The sequence below is a fragment of the Lutra lutra genome, chromosome 2, assembly GCF_902655055.1.
Source record: "Lutra lutra chromosome 2, mLutLut1.2, whole genome shotgun sequence".
NCBI lineage: Eukaryota > Metazoa > Chordata > Mammalia > Carnivora > Mustelidae > Lutra > Lutra lutra.
This window is the reverse complement of record NC_062279.1, coordinates 157,000,519-157,017,492: the sequence shown is the minus strand read 5'-3', so window position 1 is coordinate 157,017,492 and position 16,974 is coordinate 157,000,519. Positions and strand designations below refer to the sequence as shown.

The 16,974-nt window shown below is 38.1% G+C and overlaps 1 protein-coding gene across 4 annotated transcripts in view; it reads right to left on the bottom strand.

Annotated features, from left to right (window-relative positions):
• SLIT2 (slit guidance ligand 2) overlaps positions 1 to 16,974 on the bottom strand; it is a 370,519-nt gene that overhangs the window by 268,162 nt on the left and 85,383 nt on the right. The gene's annotated exons all lie outside the window — the stretch shown is intronic.

Sequence of the window (16,974 nt, the reverse complement as noted above, 5' to 3'; positions counted from 1 at the left end):
TATAGCCTTTCTCTACTCTTTTGTAGAAACATCTCTCTTAGAAACCCAAGGGTCTAGACCCCAAGTTTTAAATATATCTACTTATGCTAACTTGTGTTCTAACATTGATTTCTTATGTTTCTTTTAATGATCTCAAGTTACTGAAAGGCATTCCAGAATAAAATGGCCATTAAAAACAGAGACTGAATAATAAAGCAATCCAGATAGTTTTGTAATCATTTAGCTGGCTTCCTATTTAACAGTATTATTTATAGCTACTGCAATTTACAGCATTGTTTATTTGAGCTATGTAGTTTAAACATAAGCAGATTTCTGGCAATGCTAGCTCTTTAAAAGTCTCACTTTTAAGTGAAATGTATACAACGGGCTTATGAATTAAATGACATTAGATGACCAAAAAAATAATAGTAATAATAATCAAAGTAAACTGTTGTCTACTTTATTAGCGACTTAAGAAGAAAACTGAGCTTGATAACAATCAGAGGTATATAAAAACCAGTATCTGATAATCATTCACCCTCTGTTTACAGGTGGAAATCAGTCTGAAGAGACCACCTGAAATATTAGAAACAAAGTGAAGTTTAAACTTCACTAAAAAGTCATGGATTATACTATCTTCTTACACTTGATATGCATTAGATGACTATATTTATGTTTCAATTGTAACATACAGAACATGTTATACATAATGAAAACATAGTTTCTTATGTTTTAATTCAAAGGTTTCACTTCTTATGTGTTTCATACAAAGACCACCAGCATTTGTTACAAACGACAGCCCCTACAACAAGTTGTTCTTAAGAAAATGCCTTTAAGATGTCATCAGTCGAACACACACCTTGCAACCAAAAACGACAGCAGAATATTCTCTCAGAGAAAATTCTACCAAAGAAATATGAGTAGTAATTAAACACATCACTTTTTTTTTTTTTTTCACCAAATGAAATAAAACTAGCTTTCTGTCAGGCTCTTATAAATTCAGAAAACCCTCAAAGGCACAAATTACCCCTATTCAATGGCTTTGTAGTAAGAGGGATCTATAGAAGCAGGATCAATTTACAGACCATGGCTAAAGCTTTATCTCTTTACTAGGAGAGGAGGTGTTAAGCAGTATGATTTAATATTCATTCAACCAGAAGAAATGCATTACACATTGAAGCTATGTGCAATGTTGATAATTACACACCTGTTGCCATGGTAATTTTGGAAGCTGCAGTGGATATAATTAAAATTCCAAACCAATAAAATCACATTACCAAAACTTGGTAACTTTAATCATCTCAAAAATTAGGAAAAAACTTTCCAATTATTCTAAACAACAATTGATAAAAAGAAAGTAAAAAAAGAAGGAACATATAAGACGCTGTTCTTTCTTGCTCCTGCTATTCTGTGTGTGTGTGTCTCTCTCACGTCATACATTTGCAGTTTCTTTCAAAAGTTTTTTTTCTTTGAAATTCTGACAGTAATTGTATTAATTCTGTTATCATATTTCAGCAGATGGTGACAATATATAATTAGATTTGGTGGGCTTTGCTCACTGAGATCAATTTCTATAGTTTCCTCTACTGTTTAACCATTTAGATTGTTTGCAAACCCTACTTAATAAAGAGTAAAGACATTTACAGCATGCTGTGCTCATTCACGCAAAAATATCGTCAGGTTGATTTTTTTTTTTTTTTTTAAGTCATGCAAGGTACCTCCATGAGCCTTTCCAAGCACAGGCCATGAATAAACGATTTATTTTTTAAAACAGTCACCGAAACTCTGGGACGTTTTTAGTGCCCTTAAAAATGTGCATGATGATTGCACAGTTGGATGAGAATTTTGTGCCCTTGGTCATCCAATCAGTTCAGGACCCAGATTAGGACTGTCAAATTGTGTCAGGACTTTGCAGTGAGTGCTCACTAGAGTGCCTTTAATCCTCCAAGGTTTTCTCAAATGTCACAGCCATCTGGAGGAAAGGGAGCTTCCCCACTGGGCTCCACTGACCACAAATTACTTTCTAAAGAGAAGGACAACAATAGAAAGCAGTTAATAAATATCTGATTTTTTTCTCAGAAAAGGAAGGTAAAACACTACCTTTCCATCTTAATTTAGCATTATGTGCTTTTATACAATATACAAAAATGAGAAAATAATGCCTGGCCGGGATTTAATTTGAGGGCAAAAGCAAACATTGATTACAAAATTAAAGAAACATCTGAGAGGATATATGAGTAACTGCTAATGTAGTGCTCACTTTTCTTTGCTGTTTCTTCTGGTTTTAGAATAAATAACCATTTTATCCCAGGCAGCGAGCATGATTATTCTTAAGTTATGAAAAGTTCATATTATTTCGTGGTCCCTTCACTTTCCAAAGTTGAATGCACAGTGTTACCAAAAGCTTAGTAACTTGAGTTTAGAATAAGCTAAAGTTCAGTGCAACGTTTCTTCAGAATCCCCACTGCAAGTTCGCAAAAGAAATCTGGTTCTAGTTTCCTCGTTTAAGGATATAACTGTAATCCTCTTCTCTAAGGAAAGTCACTTCCTTGTCTGGCACAAAAGAGACTGGGAAAGCAGCTGCACTGTCTCTTTTAAGAGACGCTATCTGCAGCTGCATTCAGGACCCATAAGGTTCTGAGGTCTTTACCTGAGCTCTCCAAGTGCAAAAAAAAAAAAAAAAAAAAAAGTCGATAATAGGGTCATAAAATATTTTGTGTAGAGCATAGTAAATGATGCATGTGTCTGCTCCAAGTAAATACATGCTCTTTTTCTTTTATCCTTAAATATCTGCATTATTTGCATTGGCCTCTGTCTTTATGATTATGCAATTTGGAAAGAATTTTTTTTTTTTTTTTATATAACGTGTCTGGATACAGTAAAAAACTTATTCTATCACATGAAGCTTCATACCACTGTCATTATACTTGTTTGTTGTTGTTGTTGTTGTTTGTTTGTTTGTTTCCCCAAGAATTCCTTTTTGGAAGTATCTTCTTTCAAGTTCAGAATGAAATAATTGAGTATGTGCTGATTCTGCAGTTTCATCAGGTTATAAAATAAAGTCGTTTTTCTGTAAAGTTAAAACTTTCATTTTCTTGAAGGCCTAAAGTTTTCCCTTGCCAAGTGTTAACTCGCTGTTAGAAAGTACATAAATTCTACACCTGTCACAGATGCATCTCAAATCTGAATCGTACAAACTTATTTTTCCTACTGTAATACTGTTAAGTCAAAAAGCAGACTTTAAACAAAGGCAGAATGTGCCATGGTCTGAGGACTCATGGAAGGCTTCTTCTCCCTGTTATGTCACACTACATTCTTGTGGCATCTCCTGATCACACTGTAGGTTTTATAAAGGTATTTGGTCTATAATATTTTGTCTGTATTGTAGATGCATTTACTCAATCAAATATTTCTGATGAGGCAAGACTTTCAACATCGGCTATGAAATTAATATGCTTTGAAAACTAGTAAATATGAAGGTCTAAGTTAGTAGTCTCTTTACAACAGCCAAAATACGAAGCACCGTTTACCCAATTCGACATATTTATATACCCCAAATCTCTAGCTTGGTAATCAATATTTAATATGCATTTACAAACTGCTCTGCCTTTTAGCTTGTGTTAACTTGGGTGAGAAAATATCTTAATCCCTAATAAACAACATCACAGAAAGGATCAAATGTCAGTTAAAACAGGGGCACAAAACATAGCAGCTGTAACTGTTACGGTAAGAAAAAAGAAAAGGTGAGAAGTGGCTTCTATTCTGCACAATCAGCAGGAGTGACAGGGTCAGAAGAGGATAGGTAGCGTCATGTGATGAACTACCGTGATAATCTGAAGTTCAGTAACTGACACCTTAAGTGCCTGGTACAACACATTGAACCAATCGCTAGAACACTAAGAGAGCAATGGCTGTCCCTAAGAAAAATCACATACATAGAGGCAAACAGCTTTGACATTTTGCCAGCATAAACTGAGAGTCTATTCAATAAGCAACAGATGCCATGTCATTCTCTTCCTATAAAAGAAATGCAAATATCTCCATGATTTAAAAAAAAAAAAAAAAACAAAAAACAAATGGAACCCAGGATTGTGATTGTCACATGTCAATCACACATAAATGCTGAGACAAGAACTGAGAACATCTAGGAGGAGCGCCCATCAGGAAGATAATCATTGAAACACAAGCTGCTTTATCATGCACGGAACTCTGTTGACATTCATGATTACAAACAAACTCTGCTCCCCGAGCAAGAGTATTTTTCAACACCTCATTAAAGCACCATTGTTTATGTGACATGATAAGTACTCACAGACACTCATTACTAACACATGTCCTAAAAAAATCATAACATCAAGACTGTATGTCATAGCCAAGCAACGTTTATGCCACTTAAGAAACAAACTACACCAAACCCCAAAAATAATCACGTACAATAATGTTGTGTTTCAAAGTCTACTATAATTGCCAATGTTGGGCTAATAGCTTTTCAAATATTTTATTTGGAGGATTAAAAGACACTGAAAGGAGAACTTAAAAAAATAGCAGTCTACATTATTTTGCTTTTATAAGTAAAAGTTGCCATAATTTGGATATTCAAAGAGAAAAATTTAACAGTATTTCTGACAACTGAATAACTGTTAGTAGTTTTTGATTTTTAATTAAAAAATTACATAGTCACATAACAGTGATGTACCTAATATTCTCAGAAAATTTTATTTTCTGGACTATAGGAAAAGATGATAACAGAGGTCATTCTGCACAATCAGTAGGAGTGACAGCTTTGTGAGACAATAATGAATGTTGAGATGAGCTGCACTGATGTAATGATGCTATAATCATGAGCCATTATATCTCACAGAAGAACGAGGGAGATTATTGACTCTAGTAAACCAAAATGTGCATATGCTTTGGGAAATCTACTGGTTACAGAAGACACTTCAGTTATTTTAAAAATTGGGTTGGAGGATATTGACACAACACCATTAAAACAATAAACAAGCAAGGAAGAAAGCATAATCAATGAGAAAATGTTCTACCAACTACTTTAAGGGGGGAAAATCATTCAAGATCAAAAGCATGTTCCACTCAGTCCTTATTAATTAAACTATGTTACAGATGGTTACGTTTAAAGGAGCAGAGTCTAAAACTTCAGAGCCTTTACAGTTTGAATGAAAAGTACATGATGTATGCCCACCTCTGTTATTTATGCCAATATCTGAAGAATTCAGAGCTTAGAGGACAACAAAATCATGACTGGTGTAGTTTACTTTAAAACAGATGCAAAGGTTGAAATGCAAATACTGAGATGAGCTACTCATGGAGGACATCAATTCGACAGATTCAGGATTCAGAACATTAAAGAGGAAAATAGGGCACTATAAAGCTGTGCGGACATATGCCATTTTTCTATTGAAGAAAAGGGAAAGGTGTGTGGTACCATCCTAGTGGTCTTTGGGCTGAGATGGGCCACCAGCCCAGAGCTTTTACCCCAATTCAACCCATACAGCCAACATTTGACTCTCCATCTCTCCAAAGATATAAAACGAGAAATTCAAATGTAAAATTCTAGACCTTGGCTCCCAAATGGTATACTGAGGCACTTAAGAAATTCACAGGGGGCTCCTATGATATATATATTTTTTTAATTCTAGAGAAACAGTGATACTCAACATCTATTGGAGATAACAACACCACTTCGCATAAGGTAGTTCACAGTTTCGAGAACACGGCGCTCACACTACACTCCTTTCAGTGACATCGTATCTTTGTAAAGCTGGGATTTAGGGAATGCTATTTAGAATAAAGGGAAATTATTACACAAAAATCAATGGAGAACAGGAAATGAGGTTAGCAGCATCTAATCTTAACCTGAGGTCAAGAAGTTGTGTGGAACCCAACAGGTGCACACATCCCCTCAGAAAGTGTTTGTGGTTTTTAAGGAATGAAACAAAAATATTTTTCTCTCAACTTACATGTATTATTTTATCAAACAGCTACTTAATGGTTAGGACATAAATCGTATTAAGTTGTTTGGACTTAACTACTTAATAAACAGAACTTTAGTAAGTTGTCACAACATAAATCCTTGTTAAGTTGTTAGGATCTAACTACCAAATAAGTTAACTGTTAGGTATTTCTTTTGGTCTAGGGTCACTATGAAAAAATTCCTAAAAAATCAAGAACATTTGGAAACTTCTGACACAGCTCCCATCACTGTATATTGTGGGAATCTAATCGCCTTTTCAATTCAGTGCTCTGATGTTTCCCTTGGGACTGGTATACTTTCCCCCATTTTCACACAAGTAGGTCAGATGGAGGAGACGTTGTTACGATCCCAGGTCTAGGCACACTGGGGCTACACTAACTGGAGGATCACACTCCTCTTACCACAGTGACTTGTTCAGAAGCAGACATATGATTTCATTGGAGCCAAAGCAATGCAAGGAGGCTCTTCAGTACAGCTGTGGGGAAAGAGGCAAGTAATGTATTTCTGCCAAACCTGAACCCAGGAGGAGGGGATCCCAGAGCCGTAAAAGGCTACTGAGTGAAGCCAGAAAGTACAGTTGACAAAGGAAGGTTGAATGAAGTTGGAGAGGGAGACAAAGGAACTCCTAATGACAGAGTCAGTACACCCATATTCCAGGCACCGGGAGCAAGAGAGCCAACAATCTGTCTTTACCTTATTCTTCCAGGACCCAGCACAATGGTTCTCATTTAGAACCTGGATGTCCACAGTACTGTCCCTGAACTGGTATCCCATGCAACATCCCTGCTTATAAGAAACGCAGACTCTTGGGCTTCATTCCAACCCTAGAGTATCAGAATCTGCATTTTCACAGGTGACTTGAATGCACACTGAAGTCTGAGATGTTAGGAATTGGAAAAGACAGTATCAATAAATAAATAAGTGTAGAGTTACCACTGGCACTCTCTTGGTGTGGAGACTTGTGTCTGCTTATATCCAATGTTTGAATTATAACAGTAATAGTTTGGGGCGATTTTCCCCTAAAACACAGATCTGTTCATGAAACACGATTGCTTAAAATAATTCAGCGGCTCCCTTTTACAGAATAAAGTCAGAGCTCATTAGTGTAGCATGAAAAGACCTCACCACCAAACTGCGCAGATTGATGTCCCTCGTTTCATTTTGCATTTGTTGCGTGTGCCATTTTGCACAGTTCATGTTTATCATCTGCTCCATCTCCATACACCATCCTTTCCCTTTACAAGTCCTCAACAATCCGATGTTGGCTTGCTGAAGTCCCTCACTTTCTATTCCAGTTCCCTTATTTGTCCTAAAAGAACCAGAATCTAGGAAAACAGTAAATAGCATGGACTCTGAGCTAGGCTGATGTTTCTTTGGCAAATCTCTATAAAAAAGTCTTAGCCCTAATATTCCCTGACAGATCCGGTATTCATATTTGAATGAACTGATGGGTCTTTCATATTCTGACTTATCTTTAGTGAAGTATTTTTTAAAATATTTTATTTATTTATTTGACAGAGAGAGATCACAAGTAGGCAGAGAGGCAGACAGAGAGAGAGGGGAAGGCAGGCTCCCTGCTGAGCAGAGAGCCTGATTCGGGGCTAGATCCCAGGACCCTGGGATCATGACCTGAGCCAAAGGCAGAGGCTTTAACCCACTGAGCCACCCAGGTGCCCCTAGTGAAGTATTTCTATGCCTGTAACCCTGTGCCCCCTAAAAAAGATGACAGTACAAAATAAAGCAAAGAATGCAGCCCTCTTAAGTAGGGTCCTAAAATATTTGGCAAAGTGAATGGCAGAGCTGGAAAAGTATGTTATCATGCAAAGTACTTGAATTCCGAGGTTGGATGGATGTAGGTTTGAAGCCCATCTTCTCTGCAGAATAAATAAGCAGCTCTGGGTTGCAGTCTCTCAGTGTTGTGTAAATTGTGAATACAATCTTGCTAACACATAAATGCTATTCCCCTTCCTTTTCATGACTTCCCACCCACCCCAGTTTGGCTACTAATCCAACTAATTTTCTGATATTTTTCTAAAGGAGAATGTCTCCTGACTGTATACTTGTCACAACAGAGTTTACTGGGAGTCTTTCACACTTCAGCAAGCTTGAATTATAACAGTGATTCATAACCAGGGCAATCCCCCCACACCGGGGACACTGGCAATATCTGGAGACATTTTTGATTGTCACAATTAGGGGATGCTACTGATATCTATTTGGTAGAGGCCAGGGATGCTGCTAAACGTCCTACAGTTACTAGGACAGCCCCTCACAACAAAGAATGATCTGATCCAAAACGTCAATAGTGCCAAGGTTGAGAAACCTTGGGTTGCAAGAACAAGGCAGAGTTTGTCTGCAGACTTCTTGTTCTCAGTCATCTCCTTCCAGAAAGCTGGCTCCATCGAGCTAGAAGAAACAGGAGCGAGAGCACTCACATAGGAAGGGAGAGTTTATTCCAGGTGAAGAAAGGGCCAAAGGGCTTTAAAGCACCCACAGGGAATGGTAGGACCACTGCAGGGAGAAGGTCCACATGTGCAATAGGGTGCTGACCCTGAACATTCAAGCCCTCAACGTCGGCAAAAAATTTTGTACCCTAATTAAGACACAGAGCTAAAGAGCCAAAGATTTTCAAGGACCCATGGGATCTGGGAGGGAAATACATCACTGACCTAGATGAACTAAAAAGAGAGGCTCTGTCATTATTTTTTCTGGCACTGCCTAATACCCTCCATTGTTAGAGGATCCTGGGGGATACCTTGACTGAGACGAACCTCCCATCCGCCTTGTGGGATACGGCTTTCAAATCTAACTTGATCTTAAAGGTAGACAGTAATATTTCTTACAAAAATGAGGGAAATACTATCCACATCTCTTACACATTCTACAAGTAATAACTAATGGTGAGTACCACCAATTTAATCCCTCTCAAAATGAAGCTGTGTGTATTTACAGAGCATCTATTATATTCTTGGCAAGGTAGGCATTACAGGAAATAAAATTAAGTGTGGTTCTTTTCCTTCCAAAAAAATGTATTGTATTAGAGAAGAAAAATAGCTTTCATGTTTAAACGAAAGAAAAGCCAAAAACAAATATGTGAAAGATACTCTCCTAAGAAGGAAAAGGATTTTAGGAAGCCACAGATTACCACAGTGCTTCCTCACCCACAGAGGTTAAACAGAATTACTATGATTAAACATTCTTAAATTTATCTAGCTGGACGTCAGGGGCGACCATTCAGAAAACAGTTCACTACAGTGGATGGAGTGAAAGTCCCCGGGGTGTAAAAGGAGGAAAACAAGCAAAGGATGCAAACCATGTGTGCGGAGTTTGGCAGTAAAAGGAAAGGAAAGAGGAAATGTTGACTATATATCCACTCTCCCCGCTTCAATCAGTGGCAACAGATGGCTCTTCTACACATTTAAACCTTCATCTGCCCAGGCCATGTCCACACGTTTTGCTAGCAGTGTTTCAATGCAGGAGGTGGGGAGGGAGAAGATCATCAAAATATTGAAGATCATGGAAAGGTGAATAATACTTAAGAAAATCTCTCCAAGAATCTTCCCAGGTTGCCCTAGCAGAATGAAGTCTCTCTTCTCCCAAATTCATTGCAAGTTATTCTCTCTTTATAACACTTAACATCACTATCACCTTAATGAGGGGGGGGTCTCCATGTCCATCTACCATTCCTGCTAGACTGTAAGCCATGAGGGCAAAAAGACTCTATGTTTCTTTCTTTGAGGTTTCAACTGTGTTTGAAAAGATACTTCGCACAGACTAGATCCTAAACAAACAAACAAGAGTACTGAATGAATGTCATTGCAAAACTGTAGAAAAAGTTTTGTGGTTCTGATGATGAAATCCATGATCGGATATAGAGAATCGACTGATGTCCTAACACACACTTAAGCCTATTTTCCCTTTAAAAAAAATTTGTTTTTTTGGAGAGAAAGGGTGGGGGAAGGGGCAGAGGAAGTGGGAGAGACAGAATCTTGAACAGACTCTCCCACCGAGCAAGGAGCCTAACATAGAGCAGGATCCATGACCTCAAGATCATGACCTGACCTGGAACCAAGAGTCGGATGCTCAACTAACTGAGCCACCCAGGCGTCCCAAACATTTAAGCCTTTAATCATTAGCTGGTCTATCTGCAGCTGTGCTATTGGTCTTGTCTGTTTATCCAGAACCTGGAGTCACGACTAGAACAGGCAGGTACTCAGTACAGATTTGCTGAATGAGTCACTGAATGGCAGGACAAATTCCAATAACCATAAGATATTTATTTTAAAGCTTAGAAAAAAAAAGTAAAATACATAAATATTTTTATTTTAAAGCAGCACATTCAAATTTGGAGTCTGGTCCTAGATCCTAAATCAATTAGGACTTTGGCTAAACGTTCCAGCCTTGATGAAATTTTGTTATGATGTATATATCTCCTATTTAGATATTGTATGATTCAAATTCTACACCCATCCCTCCTCACATCGAAAGCTATGCAGAAAATCTATGAAGGGAGGATAATGCAGTTCAACCTTGTTAACATATGTGATAGGTCTTGCTTATTCTTTATAATCAAGATTGAAGTAAATAACACTACATTTCTTCATTTTGTCATTCTGGCATTGAATTATTGATTACATATCAAAAATACTGGAAATTTTGCCTTTATTTCCATTATTTTTAATGTTTCTCCTAACCAGAAAAAAAAGGTTCCTACACAATCTACATTATTAACTATAGATTTTAGCACATACTATTAAACAGCTGTTTAACTTAAGACACAGTAGGAGAAATTTAAGGGAAAACACCAATTTCCTAGAAATGTGATTAATAAATTGTACATGTTTCTAAAAGTCATGTTCCAATCTACCTTTTTTTTTTTAAAGATTTTATTTATTTATTTGACAGAGAGAGATCACAAGTAGACAGAGAGGCAGGCAGAGAGAGAGAGAGAGGGAAGCAGGCTTCCTGCTGAGCAGAGAGCCCGATGCGGGACTCGATCCCAGGACCCTGAGATCATGACCTGAGCTGAAGGCAGTGGCTTAACCCACTGAGCCACCCAGGTGCCCCCCAATCTACCTTTTTATATTAAGAATCTAGCAACTGAATTCAACCCACTGAACACAAAACATGTTATATGGCCTTTCCACCATAACATCATTACTAATAAATTTATCTTTGATTTCGACTCTGAAATAAGAAAAAATTGAAGAAAACCATCGGGACAAAGTGCAGTTTTTTTGTTTGTTTGTTTTGTTTTGTTTTTTTAAAGATTTTATTTATTTATTTTACAGGCAGAGATTACAAGTAGGCAGAGAGGCAGGCAGAGAGAGAGGAGGAAGCAGGCTCCCCACTGAGCAGAGAGCCAGATGCAGGGGCTGGATCCCAGGACCCTGGGATCATGACCTGAGCTGAAGGCAGAGGCTTTAACCCACTGAGTCACCCAGGCGCCCCTAAACTGCAGTTTTTTTTTTTTTTAATATTTTATTTATTTGACAGAGAGAGATCAGAAGTGGACAGAGAAGCAAGCAGAGAGAGAGAGAGAGAGAGAGGAGGAAACAGGCTCCCTGCGGAGCAGAGAGCCCGATGTGGGACTCGATCCCAGGACCCTGAGATCATGACCTGAGCCGAAAGCAGCGGCTTAACCCACTGAGCCACCCAGGTGCCCCTAAACTGCAGTTTTATACAAAAAATTATAACATCCTGTTTGACATATTAACTGAGACCGAATCCAAAACCGGTAAATTTATAAATGATTTTAAAATCTGGCGTGGAAGACACAAATGAGAGAATCTACCTTCTATCAAAAGAAGCCACAGCTATATTTAGTATGGGCAAGTGGCAGAATGAATTCCCACTAATCTCTAAAAAATAGTTCATCTGTCAATAAAGAGCTAATTACCCACTGCAGTGAAGTTTTTGTTGATGTTGCTGTTATTTTTCAAATTCATATAATTTTAGAGAGCAGGACGATTACCATGAAGTGAAGGGCCCAACACTGCCCCGGGCCATAATTGCTTCTGTCAAACGATCGCGATCGCGTTCACTAGCGTTCCACTACATTAACTCTCAGATGGATTTATCCACTCGCGCCTGTCCTGCGCCAGGTTTGTGTCGAATAAGGAATGACAAATGCCCTAAGGACATTTTCTTTCACTCTCTTTGAAAACAAGGTGATTAAAATATACAGGAAAATGTGTTTATGAGGCACCAAAAGTTACAGTAAACACAACTATGGTGGAGCTGCGTAAGCAGTTTTAACATCTTGTTTACTATCTGCTTGAGGGAAAAGAAGTTAAGATCCAAATATGGACTCAGTATAGTATCTTTTTTTTTTCCCCCAAAGAACTTAACATGTTCTACTATATTATACAATTTACATATTGTTACTGTTTATTATCTATCTCCTCTGGCCAGAAAGTAAGGTCCCTGAGGCCAGGCATCTTTGGTTATCTGATTCATTATTATATCCTAAGTGTCCAAAGGGAAGCAGTACTAGAAGATTTTCAATAAATATTTAGTAAGCAAGACCCAGAAGCTCTTTTGGCTTAAAAGAGATAATAATTGATGAATGAATAATTCTAACACACAACTGACTGTGTCAAGGGAATTCTGGGGGTTTGATTTGTCATATCTCCCTCTCTTCCCCACATTGCAAGAATATGAAAGAAGGCAAGGCTTTAGAAAAGGCAAGATTGGTGGGCAAGCTATTCAGGATATGGAGTACAGATAAATTACTAAAACCTGAGGATGATTAGAAAGATGCTTAATTTGTTAGGCACACTCCTAGGGACAATGATATATAATGACAATATGCAATGTGGGAAGAACCAGAATGATACTTCTGAACCTCAGCTAGAGATTTTTTTTTAATACTGATTTCCAAGTTTTTCAATGACTTGGGGCCTTCAGGATCAAAATCCCAAGACACTGGCAGGGAATACAACCAAGCAATTTCAGGATCAGTTCTTGGCCTCTCTTGAGCCTGGAGGTTCAGACCTTGTCCCTCTTTCAAAACAATCTATGCTTCAGCCATACCCAATCCACTGTGGTGCCTAGAATAGGCTAATACTATTTCATGTCTTTAATTTTGCATTTGTCCCCCCTTCTTAGAATGCTCTTTGCCCCAGAGACCATATGCAAATCACCTACAAATGTATTGGCTAAGAACAAATTTGCTTTTAAACATTTCCTCTAAAGATCCCTCCAGACAGCCCAAGTAGAGTAAGGAATATCCCTCCCTTTTCCTGAATTCCCTGTTTGTGTGCATGTCTTGCTGTTGCATCTGAGCTGCTGGAGAGTAGGGGGTGTGTTCAGTTACTGCTCACATCCCCCGTCCTAAGATTCTTTCTGGCATGCAATGACTTTTAACAAATATTTCTTGAGCAAGTGACCAAGTGGACTCCTGAGACACTGTAAAATTCTGAACTGGCTTTTCAGAAAACTCACTAACCCCCCAAAGTAAAACTTAAATCAGGTTCAGCTGCATTGCCATGTAAAGGAGCTGGTGATTCTCTTTTCAGTATTACAAACATTTGCAATCCACATGGAGTGTATAATGTAGGTCATTTTGTCAAAATATTCAATTAGCCACAATAGTCCATTTACTGATCAAGGGAACAATAGATTGTGGGTATTTGTTCTTATACAAAGGGAGTGTATAAATAATACAGGCACCTCCTCCCTGATGTCTTCAAATAATACATTCATTTTTTTTTTCCTGGAAAATGTTCAGACAGTGGGCTCTTGAGCCCAATTTTCCTGAACATATGTAGCCATTATCCCAAAATAAGCTTCACTGTGTGTATCAGGAAATAATGTGAATTTGCCTTGATACAGGACTCCTTGCCCTTTTCTATTATTTATCACAAGACTCCACAGGAGTGAGATATGCAAATCATGTTAACACATACCCTCCATATTTCTGACTAAATGTGATGCTGGGAATACCCTGCCCCACAAAGCTGTCATCAAAGGATCATGTTCTGAATCTTTTAGGGACAGACTGCAGCATCCGCTTCATCCACTTTAATATTATCTAAGTAATTTTTGCCATAAGAAAGGGAGTCACTGTGACCAACAAGGTACTGATGGGCTAAAATTGACCATCATACACTAGACAGCACCTGCCCCCTTTCGCAACAGATATTTAAAACTACTTTCTTCCTTTGTAATCTTAACACAAGGGAAGAAAAACCCTGACGAGCAGCCCTGTCGGGCTGTGACAATGTGAATGAGCACAATTTAAACATTTATGAGAGACTGAAAATGAATCATTTAAATACACTAGAAAAAATCCTTACTTGTGAGTGATATCCTTGAAAAATTACCTAATAATTCATCCAAAACGAGCATCTTTTTTTCACATGAGTGACATCTGGCAGGTTTTCGTGCCTTTCGCTTGGATTTACAACTAATTAAGCAGCTTTCAAGCAATTGTTCTGAACTTAGGGTTTCTGATCCACTAAAAATCTGGCATATGTCGTGGCGTCATTTTTTTTCTTTGAAAATATAAATTGACTGGTACCTCTACAGTTTTTGTTTCTTTTTAACCCAGAAGAAGCAAAGAGGAAAAGGTTAATGTTTGATCAGTTGAGAAAAGGACACAGAAACCATGGGCCCCCCATTGAGATCACCTCTTTGCTTCTTGGCCACTCAGGTTATATTCACCTAATGATATCTAGTTACCCAATTCTGGCTCAATTGTGTGGTGCTGTCATTATGTGTTAGCACTGAGCTCCAGAAAGACAACTAAATTAAATGCCAAATTATCTCACTTTCAGTCCTGATTCTAAAACTAACTACACAGCTGACCTAGTGGCTATTACTTAAATTCTTTGCTAGTTAACCTACCCTTTGTTTAAAAAATGAAATAATAGCCACCTTTCCTATTACTGTTGTTTAGTGAAATAATTCTAATAAAACACCTTGAAAATTCTTGTGAGAGAAACAGAGAAGCAACTAGACCCCTGAAAAAAATTGTGCAAAATTCTGAATTCCTTTATCAGGAGTCAACCCCAAACAAAAATGTATGAGGCACTAAAAGCGTTCAGAGAATAATGTCAAAGTCCTAAATGGTACAAACACTTTTAAATTAAAGATACCATGGATGGTGACCAAATGAGCAGAGTAATAAGGAAGAAGTAGCTGAAAGGTGAACCAGGAGCAGGCAGCCCTTTTCACGCATTGGAAACTACTCCTCAGTTGTGTTTTTGGCTTCTATGTATAAGTCCACATCTAAATCTTTTAAAGGGGAAACTGAGTTCGGTTCATTAAGAGAGAGAAGTGTGGGTTCGAGAGGTAACACATAAACTCAATATGCTGAACCACGTGAGCTCTTAATGTTTCTAGATGTCTCCGTGGGACGAGAAGTTAGACACTATCACCGCCTATGTTAGAATATAACTTGATGGATTTCTGACATCATCATTCTGTCCCAGATATATCAAGGACATGTTGGTTAGCTAAACTCAGCTTTCCATCTCTTTCTACAGCTGTCACGTATTAGAAGTATCCCATTTATATAGCACAACAGTACTATCCCCACCTTAAAGATGTGAGCAGAGAACTTAAGCAAGTCTTACACTTAGTAAGGCTTTTGCATGTTCTGTTCACTCAACATTAAACGCTCCCTCCGCTGATATTCACATACATTGTTTCTCAAATATCACTTCTCCAGAAGGTCCTTGCCTGTCTATTCTAGCTAAAACAGCATCTCCAATGAATGATTCCTTGTCTTCATCTCTGTTTTCTCCACAGCACTTAACCCTCCTTGATAGTGTACTCTATTTGTTTACTTTTTACTGTCTGGCCACTGTACAGGGTAACAGGAGACTGTTTAGTCCATTCTGTGTCTAATGCAACCGTATGTTCATCCTTAACACGCAATGGGAGATGAATCAACACCGGCACTGAACGCATTGAGTACTGGCATGCGTTGAATGAGGGCCTGCCTAAATTATAATCATTGGCAACACAGTTTCTCAAAGTTATAAATACAATGTAGTGTATAAGCTACAGCATGGCACCATCCCAGATGACTTCAGGGCTGCGAAAGTGCAAGTAAGATCTGGCACTAAAACTGAGATGAGTGAACTGGGAGAGGAAGGACACTAATAGCTTGTTGTACTGTAAGGGGTGGAAGGAGGTACGGCAAATCAGGGAGAACACAGCATCCAAATGATGGGTGAGAGCTTCCCTCCAAAAACTTAGTAACTATATGATTGAGGAGAAGTTACTTAACTATTTTGAGCCTCAGATTCTTAATCTCCAAACTTGGGAAAATGATATAAGTCCTTTTCCAGGTCACAAGGGCAAATGGATCTAAAATAATAGATCTAAATTATACAGTACCTAGCATCATGTCCACTGTGGTGAGTCCTCCATAAACAGTAGGTATCTTTAATTGTGTTATTATAATTCATATTCACGAATTCAGGACTTCTGATTCCTACTAGAAGTCCTGTGACAGAGGCATTTGTTTGACTTTCCCATCTGCTGGTCTAGCTCAGTCTAAAGGGCCAAATCAGTTTTGTCTTGAAACAAAAATCCTTGAGTGTTTTTATCATCCCTCCCTAATATACTTATATCCAAATAACTTGTACTATTATTCTGACCTGAAATTTGGCCAGTCAGTGCTCATCCTTTGACTCCTGAATTGTGTTCTAACTAGCAATTTTTCTTCCTTGTGCTCCACCTTGAAAACATCTAGGGGGGAGGATGGAGAGTACAGGAAATACTCATATTTATTTCTTTACTCAGTCTGTTTCATAAGAAAGCTGAGAACCGCTACAATATCCTTCCCCATATATCATCAAAAAGGTAACCCAATTGTACAGTATCAACTTGTTTCACATATCATTCAATAAACGATGTCATTTTATTTTTATTTTATATTGATTTGACTTCTGTTAAGAAAAGCAAAGAGTACTGTCCACTGACTACACACTGGTGATTCTGTTTGCCTCCTCCTCCTAAATCTATTCTCCATCCTCTGTCCTGGTTTGTGC